This window comes from Ovis aries, chromosome 21, assembly GCF_016772045.2.
Source record: "Ovis aries strain OAR_USU_Benz2616 breed Rambouillet chromosome 21, ARS-UI_Ramb_v3.0, whole genome shotgun sequence".
Taxonomy (NCBI): domain Eukaryota; kingdom Metazoa; phylum Chordata; class Mammalia; order Artiodactyla; family Bovidae; genus Ovis; species Ovis aries.
In genome coordinates, this window is record NC_056074.1 from 41178995 (window position 1) to 41189060 (window position 10066).

Sequence of the window (10066 nt, forward strand, 5' to 3'; positions counted from 1 at the left end):
CCCTTCCCTGGTATCTGAATAATACATAAACTTCAACACAGAACACCGTGAGAAGCAGACTGACAGGAGAGTCCTAGGAGATGGAGTTTAAAACTTGAAATGACTGTGTTGTCTTGAATCGGCACGGTTTATTATTTACCTGCTATTAGTAGAAATGGAGGCTGAAGAGCCAGGTTGAGAAATAAAGAAAATTATGTCTTTCCTCACCTAAGTCTGTGACCTGAGGTTGTAAACAAGCCTGTTGTACAAGGAAAGGTCAGAAAGGTGGGCTTGTGAGGGGAGCTCCAGCACCTTACAAGGAATGACCTGATTTCTTGAGACTGAGTTGGAGGCCAACTCAGAGTTGTAACACCAACTCAGGCATAATTTGCAAAGATCATGTAGTTGAAACCAAAGGTCTGCCGAAGAGTCAAGATAAAGTCAAATAGGGCATCTGATGGCTGTGGGTAGAGGAGGGGTGTGGAGGAGGGAGGAGCCCTACCTGGAGCTCCCTTCTACAGTGTGGAAAAGTCTGGGGTTCTAGGAGCCTCGTAGGATGTGCTCTGAGCTGAGCAATGCCCTAAGTGCATGGTGTTGCTGACTAAACTGGAGAAACTGGAACTGATTTGAGGACATAGAAGTATTACATCCATTTATCTTTGTCCAGTTTGGATTCAAAACAGTACTTATTTATGGACCATCCGTCCTAAACTATTTTTAACTTGCAAACCTAAGCACCATTAAAAACTGGGCCTAAAAACACATTTGAATGATTCCAGCTCACCTAGGAACAGGCTGGGATCAACCATGATTCTCAATATTTTTGATCTTACCTGTCAATATGCATGGTGTGTGAGTGCCCAGTCATGTCTAACTCTTTGCAATCCCACGAACTGTAGCCTGCCAGGCTCCTCTGTCCATGGGATCTTCCAGGCAAGAATACTGGAGTAGGGATTTCTTCCAGGGAATCTTCCTCCTCCAGGGAATCTTCCTGACCCAGGGATCGAACTCCTGTGTTTCCTGCACTGCCAGGCAGATTCTTCATCACTGAGCCACCTGGGAAACACTTACTTGTCAATAATGAACTACCCTTTTCTTCTAATAAGCTTATGCCACAAACCCCTGGGAATATGCCGTGAAAAAAATGTCTGATGTTACCTGTATACCTGAAATAAAATTTGCAGCATCTGCTTAGTGCTAATAACTGAAGGGATACCTTTGGGGCTCCTTGATCAAATTGCACTGGAAAATGTGAGTTGTGTGGGAAAACTGACAGTGCCAGAACTCAAAAAGGGTAGATTCTGCATCCATCTTTGAAGTTATAGATCTCAGGTCAGTTTTCTATATTGTAGCCTGAATTGCCTGGGCTGTGACACATAGCTAGGAACTAGTCATTTCAATTATTATTGGCAATCTGAGACTTTCTGGTGATTAGGACACAAGGTCCTGGAGTCTTGTGACCTTGTTGAAATTCTAGGCCATCACTTTCTAATTGTGTGACCTTGGACAAGTTATTTAATTTCTCTAAGCCTAGATTCCCCTGAAAATAGGAGATACCTTCAAGTGAAGTTGCAGTGAGAAATTAAACAATGCAAGTCAGGTTTGTGACAGCTGGTGCTGGACAAGGACTTAAATGTTAGCTATTGCTGCGATCATTATTTTACTTGTTTTCTACGTAGGCAAAACTTGCCTTAAGTAAAACATTATGCATGAAAATCTAGATTTGCAAAAAAGGTTAAATGGGGGTTGTTTGCATTACAAAAGGATTCTTCAGTTAATGAAAGAACTGATAACAGGATTTCTTTCAGGCAGTCCATTTCCCAGTATGTTTATCTTTTTAACTTTTAAAAATAATTTTTATTTATTTTTATTGGAAAATAATTGCTTTACAATGTTTTATTAGTTTCTGCTGTACAACAAAGGGAATCAGCTATACGTACACACATATCTTTTCCCTCTTGAGCCTCCCTCCCACCCCTCCTCACGCCATTCACTAGTCATTGCAGAGCACTGAGCTAAGTCCCCTGTGCTATACAGCACGTACCCACCAACGATCCATTTTACACATGGTAGTGTGTATATATCAGTCCAGCTCTCTCAGTTCCTCCCTCGACCCTGTCCCAGTATGTTTAAAATGATTGGATTCACACAAAACAGGATTTATACATTTGAGGAACATAGTGTACAAGGCAAAGGACATCTGTAATATACAATCACTCAGGACAGGTCTGAACCACTATGTCAAGTTAACAGTAACAGTCATGGGTATTTCCCTCTACCCTTTATAAAAGGATTAGATGAATTCTCAGTGATTTCAAAGGGCAAAACTGGGAACAATGGGTCGAAGACACAGCAGGGCAGGTTTCAGTTCAATATATAGGAAAACTCTACCAAACCACTGCTGTCCAAAACCCGAATGGACTGTCTCTGAGGTGGCATATTTCCAACAATTCATGTAAATTCATCTGTTCAAGTAAATTCAACATTTCAAGTAAAAACTAGATATTAACTTGTCAGGACAGTTGGAATGACTATTGCATGATATTAGGGAGGTGTTTCCTAATCCTAAACACTCAAAATATGCAACTATTAATAGATCGACTCTGCCTTGAATACCAGGAATAGGTTGAGGAAGGAGGTAGAGAGAGGCTGTTTGGGAGGAGGGGTGGAGATAAAGGAAATGAGCTGGAAAAAATATTGTTCCTCTGGTTTGGAAGTACTAGATTAAATGACTTCTAAGATTTCTTCTAATTTAAAGATTTTGAAACTCTCAAATTGTTTCACTGCTGTTTACTGTTCAGTCACTCAGTCATGTCTGATTCTCTGTGGCCCTATGGACTGTAACCTGCCAGGCTTCTTTGTCCATGGAATTTTCCAGTCAAGAATACTGGAGTAGGTTGCCATTTCCTACTCCAGGGGATCTTCCTGACCCAGGGATCGAACCCAAGTCTCTTGTGTTTCCTGCACTGGCAGGTGGATTCTGTACCACTGGTGCCACCTGGGAAGCCCCCAAATTGTCTCACAGATGCTATTTTAACCATATTCCTGGGAGAATTTTCCTATTTTGGTCGTGGAAAACTAGAACATAACACCTAAAGTAAGTGGTAAAATGGGAAAAGAATTAAGATATCCCGATCTTTTTGATTTTTGATCCCCCAGCCTCTTCTCAGTTATGAGAATGAGAGTTGGGTAAACAGAAGATAAAAGTGGTCTTAAAGCTAGAAAGGGTGAAAATCAAGTCAACTTGGAGCTGAGTGAAAAATAAGCTCAATCAAGTTTCCATATTACTAGCTTTAAAGGTATAGCACCATTCCTGGAAAAATACTTCAGAGTACTGTAATCAGCCTTCTTAAGTGAACAATGCAAAGAAATAGAGGAAAACAATAGAATGGTAAAGACTAGAGATTTCCTCAAGAAAACTGGAGATACCAAGAGAATATCTGATGCAAAAATATGCACAACAAAGGCCAGAAATGGCAAGCACCTAACAGAAGCTGAAGAGATTAAGAAGGAGTGGCAAGAATACACAGAAGAACTGTACGAAACAGTCTTAATGACCTGGATAAACATGTTGGTGTAATCACTCACCTAGAGCCAGACATCCTGGACTGTGAAGTCAAGAGGGCCTGAGGCATTGTTGTTGTTCAGTCACTAAGTTGTGTCCAGCTCTTTGTGATCCCCATAGAACTGTAGCCCGCCAGGCTCCTCCGTGCATGGGATTTCCCAGGCAAGAATACTGGAGTGGGTTGCCATTTCCTTCTCCAGGATATCTTCCTGACCCAGGGATTGAACCCATGTCTCTTGCATTGGCAGGTGAATGCTTTACCAACTGAGCCACCTGGGAACAAAACTAGTAGAGGTGATATAATTCCAGCTGAGCTATTTCAAATCCTAAAAGATTATGATGTTAAAGTGCTGCATTCAGTAAGTCAATACATTTGCAAAACTTTGTGGTCACAAGACTGGAAAAGGTCAGTTTTCATTCCAATACCAAAGAAAGGCAATGGCAAAAAATGTTCAAACTACTGGATAATCGCACTCATTTCACATGCTAGCAAGTTAATGCTCAAAACCCTTCAAGCTAGGCTTCAGCAGTATGTGAACTGAGTGTGTCCAGATGTACAAGCTGAGTTTAGAAAAGGCAGAGGAACCAGAGATCAAATTGCCAACATCTGTTGGATCATAGAAAAAGCAAGAGAATTTCAGAAAAGCATCTACTTCTGTTTCATTGACTATGCTAAAGCCTTTGACTGTGTGGATCACAACAAACAATGAAAAATTCTTAAAGAGATGGGAATACCAGACCATCTTACCTGCCTCTTGAGAAATCTGTATGCAGGTCAAGAAGCAACAGGTAGAACCAGACATGAAACAATGGACTGGTTCAAAATTGAGAAAGGAGTACGTCAAGGCTGTATATTGTCACCCTGTTTATTTAACTTATATACAGAGAACATCATGTGGAATGCTGGGCTGGATGAAGCACAAGCTGGAACCAAGATTGCCAGGAGAAATAGCAATAACCTCGGGTATGCAGATGATACCACCCTTATGGCAGAAAGTGAAGAGAAACTAAAGAGCCTCTTGATCAAGGTGAATGAGGAGAGTGAAAAAGCTGGCTGAAAACTCAACATTCAAAAAACTAAGATCGTGGCATCTGGTCCCATCACTTCGTGGCAACATATGGGGAAAAAATGGAAACAGCAACAGACTTTATTTTCTCGGGCTCCAAACTCACTGCAGATGGGGATTGCAGCCATGAAATTAAAAGACACTTGCTCCTTGGAAGGAAAGCTATGACCCACCTAGCTGCTAAGTCGCTTCAGTAGTATCCGACTCTGTGCGACCCCAAAGACAGCAGCCACCAGGCTCCCCTGTCCCTGGGATTCTCCAGGCAAGAACACTGGAGTGGGTTGCCATTGCCTTCTCCGATGACCAACCTAGACAGCATATTAAAAAGCAGAGCTGTCACTTGCTGACAAAGGGCCATACAGTCAAAGCCGTAGTTTTTGCAGTAGTCATGTACAGATGTGCAGTCCATGGGGTTGCAGAGTTGAACATGACTGAGTGACTGAACAACAATTGTAATCATACAACTAAACCAAGACTGAACATATGGAATCAGTGTCCTCTTTTAACGAAGTGCCTAGAAGAAGAATCTTTGACCTGGTCAACCTACACGTCTTTCAAATAAAGCTGATCATCTGGCCTTTGAACCAATAAGTTTACTTTGGCCATACGTGACCAGATCACATGGCTGTTTCCATTCCGAAGTCTTCTGTTATACAAAGACTACTTCCCTTGCAGTGGACACCAGCTGGCAGGACAAAGGCAGCCTTGCCTAGAGAGAAAGTAAAAAGCCAGTTACTAGAGGAGAACTACTTTGTGACATAGATTTCATTGGTTACCTAGGAAGTGGAGAAACTGGACACTAACAGGAAAGGAATGCTACCTCCTGGGCTGGCCACAGAACCTGCTACTAGTAGATGAGAAATCAGTGCTAAGGGTGATTGTCAGCCAGAAAAAGCAGGAAGCTACCTAGTATCACAGTCAGTCATTCTAGGAAGGAGAGGAAGAAAACATAAGGGTGGGGGGTGAAGAAATACTCTAGTTATACAAACACTGATACTGTCTTGGGGGGAGAATCTTTCCTTTGCTGTAGTCCAAGAATTGGCACAAAAGGCAGCATGCCTATGGCCTCCAGTGCCCTCCATAACCTAACCTGCCTCTGCAAGAACATCCCTGTGTGACCCCTGAGAGGGAAGCAGAGGGAGGTGAGTCGTGAAGCTGCCCCAGATTCTGTGCTCCGGGTGGAGAAGGCCTCAAGAAGGTGAAGGGATGAGCTAATCTGAGCTTCCTGGCCCCATTTCCAAGGAAGTGATTAGTGGAGAGGCACCTGGGACCTGCTCCATTTCAGGAAACCCGGTTATGGGAACTGGTGGGGCACAGACTTGACTCAGGACCCGAGAGAAGCAGTTAACCCTTCTCTATTGCCTGCATGAGAAATAGGCTTTCTTAACTGTTTCCCTGGGGGAAAGAAACTGTTCAAGGGGGTTTAGTTTTGCAACAGCCTGAGAAGGAGGACCTCAGGGACATTTTGCACTTAAGCGCCCAGGGTCATTCCTTTAGGGGAGCCTGGGAACAAGGTGGTTGCCGTTCAGTCCATAAGTCATGTCTGATTCTTTGCAACCCCATGGACTTCAGCACGTGAGCCTTCCCCATCCTTTGCTATCTCCTGGAGTTTGCTCAGACTCATGTCCATTGAGTTGGTGATGCCATCCAAGAGGGTGGGAACAAGTTAGTTCCTAAGTATCCAGGAATGATATACCCAGAGAGGGCACACTCAAAAGGGAAAGGCAGCGCCACAGTTCCTGAAATATCACTGTCCACCTGGTAGCATTTCCTTGGGTGTTCTGGCTCTACTCAAATCCTTGGGTTTGGGTCCGAATCAATCCAGGGCTCTTCAGATGGGGTCTCTTTGGCCAGACTGGGGATTTCTTCTCAGAATAAACAGCATGTGTAAAGTGGGCATGCAACAGTGATCCAAATCCTGAGGTAAGTAGATGAATGCACGCAGTCAATATGCCACTAAGTCTAAGGACTGATTGTTGCTGGGTCATAAAGAAGACTGAGTGCTGAAGAATCGATGCTTTCAAATTGTAGTGCTGACGAAGACTCTTAAGAGTCCCTTGAACTGCAAGGAGATCCAATCAGTCAATCATAAAGGAAGTCAATCCTGAATATTCATTAAAAGGACTGATGCTGAAGCTGAAGCTCCAATACATTGGTCATCTGATTCAAAGAGCTGACTCACTGGAAAAGACCCTGATGCTGGGAAAGATTGAAGGCAAAAGGAGAAGAGGGGTGGGCAGAAGATGAGATGGTTGGATGGCATCACCTACTCAATGGACACGAATTTGAGCAAACTCCAGGAGATAGTGAAGGACAGAGGAGCCTGGTGTGCTGCAGGCCATGGGGTTGCAAAGAGTTGGACACAACTTAGCCACTTAAAGACAACAACGACTAAGGACTGGGGAGAACTGGCCCCCTGGAGACACTGCTCATAAGACTGAGCATGTTCAGAGCAGCATCCAAAAGCTCCTTCATTGACCTGGTTGACTCAAATGAACTTAACCTCACACAGACAATTTCATTTCTTTGGGCTTCAATTTTTTCATCTGTTGGGTATCACTGATAACCTCTACAATCCTTTCTGGCTCTAAAACTCCACTAGTTTGAGGATGAATTGAATTTTTGAATTGAAGTTGCTCAGTCATGTCCAACTCTTTGCGACGCCATGGGCTGTAGCCTATCAGGCCCCTCCATCCATGGGATTCTCCAGACAAGAGTACTGGAGTGGGTTGCCATTTCCTTCTCTAGTTTGAGGATGGGCTCTGAGTGAATACAGTTTTAATAATGTGGAGTCAGTCCAATAGTATGTAAGGTTCTAGACCCCAAACGGAATGGGGGCACACACTGACGGGTGACATAAGGGTGGAAGCTGTGGCTTATTCAAGCCTTAGTTTGTAGGGAGCTGAATGTATCTGAGGTCATTGTCTTAGCTTTTGCACAGAGGGGGTTGGCTTCTCCTGGTCGTGTTGATGTCCCTATACTGCAGAACCCTGAGACAAGCAGTTAGGCAGGTCACATCCATGTGAGAGATGCACTGCATAGCTGTACGGAAGTGGAAGGAGTGGTTAAGAGATTTTTATTTCAGGGGTTTCCCCGGTGGTCCAGTGGTTAAGAAACTGCTTTGCAATGCAGGGGATGCACGTGCAACCCCTGGTTGAGGAACTAAGAGTCCACATGCCATGGATGATGCAACTAAGACCCAATGCAGCCAATAAATAAATAGTTTATTATTTCATATTCTGGCTCTGCCATTTACAAACTCAGTGTCATACAACCTCCTCTTGGAACCTCAGTTTCATCATTTGTAAAACAACTATAACAATATCTCCCTTACAAGGTTGGGAGGACTACTGAAGATAAATGAAAGGGGAAGGCCACTTAGCACAGCAAGTCCCCATCAAACTTTGCTGACTACAGTGGTTTATATGGCAGCAATCCTGATGGCAGGCCCTCAGATCACAGGCTCCCTTCCCCACTTCTGCCTGTGTCTGGTCCCTGGCTACCTCTGTTAGGCATTCGTTAACTCTAGGATGATGCTGGATGTTCCAGTGCCTGTTTACCCCTGAAGTTCACTCCAAGGACAAGGGCTTGAAGACCAACTCATCTGAAGTACTTCTACACTGGCACTGTTTCTCCACCCTTCCTGAGAATCCCAGTATCATTCTCAAGGTGGGGCATTTTCTGCCGAGCCAACACTTGCCATAGGATATATTTTAAATAGCCATCTTGCCATAGGAAATATTTTAAATAGCCATCTTCAGTACCTTGGTTTCTCACCCATCAAATAGTGAAGATAACAATGATCTCACAAGGTACTTGTGAGAGTAAAATAAAAATGTATGTAAAGAGCCAGTGCTATCTGACAACAGGCTGTCCTGCCAGTCATTCAATCTTAGCTCCCTTCCCCTTGCAATCACCTTCCTAAAGGGGACACCTGAGAGAGAAGAGAGTGAGGGAGAGGAAGGCACCAATGATTTCCCAAATGTCAGCTCTCTTAGCAAGTCCCAGACAGTATTATGATGAACTTTCCATAAATATAATGAAAGCCATTTTTCTCCAGTAAGTCTACCTGTGAGCAATAGAGGTGGGGAGCATGGTCCACAGCACTGAACAAAGATGAAGAAGGCTATGATCCAGGTCTCAGTAGACATACACTTTGGAGCAGCACCAAAGCTGTGTATGGGACAGGCACTCTGCCAGCTCCTCTGCCGGTTTTGCCCAGTCCTGGCTTCTTGGAGCTGGGGTGGAAGAATTTTCCAAGGAAAGCAGCCAACACCCTGCCCCACCCTCCTTCTTGGGCAACTCTGCCAGGCAGGACTCTCTCACGAGTTTTCTTTTGGATGTCTGAGGAACCAGCTGCCAAATTATCAGTTTGGGCTCAAGCCCCTCTTACCTGCCCCTCCCTGACCAGCCCTGAGCTCACTGGCTAGAGTCTGGAGGACTACCTTCTTTCCCATCAGCTGGGAATGCTCTCCCGGAGCTTCTCCCGTGAGCTAGAGACTAAGAAACACTGGTCCTGTCATTGGCATATTTAATGCACAAACATGGGGGGCTTGTTCCTTTCCAAATCCTGACTATCGCTGGCTGGGCACCCCGGGATTAAGCTGGGGACCTGCTCGGGACAGGTTGCCAGACAAAATACAAGTCTTGAATTTCAAAAGTCCAGTTTTGAATTTCAGATGAACCAATGACCCCATGGCTCCTCCCTCCATGGGATTCTCTAGGCAAGAGTACTGGAGTGGGTTGCCATTTCCTTCTCCAGGGGATCTTCCCGACCCAGGGATCGAACCTAGTCTCCCGCATTCCAGGCAGACGCTTTAACCTCTGAGCCACCAGGAAAGCCCTTTTTAGTACATTTATGTCCCAAATGTTGCATAGGATACAGGTATGATTAAAATATTTTTAAAACCTGAAATTAACATGTAACTTTTTTATTTGCTAAAGTCTGGGAATCAGAGGCTGGCTTGGGGCACCTGGAGCAGCCCCACCAGGAGGTAAGACTGTTCGGAGGTCAGGCACCGGCTTGGGTATCCCGTATCCGGCACTTCAGTCCCTCTCCAGGCGGAGGCAAACGGCTGAGGGCTGCACCTCGCGGCGGGACCGTGGGAAAGTTCTTTCGGGAGAAAGGAGTCGTGGCCTGGCCTCATTCCTGCTCGCCCACAGCCTCGGCTGCCACCCGCGGGCTCTCCCCATCGCCGGCGCGCGCCCAGCCATCCGCCCACGGCCCGCCGCCGCCACTGCAGGGCCCTCCCGGCCACGCCAGGCAGGTCCCGGCGGCTCTCCGTGTCTGGGGGAAGGGGCCCGAGTGCGCAGGCGCAGCGGGCCGGTGGGCGGGGCGCGCGCGCGCGGGGGCGGGGGAAGGGGAAGGGACAGCGTCCGGCTGCCAGCCGAGGGTGTGGGCGTGGGCGTGGGCGTGGGCGTGGGCGGAGGTCGTAGCCCCCGCGGGCGCCCGGCC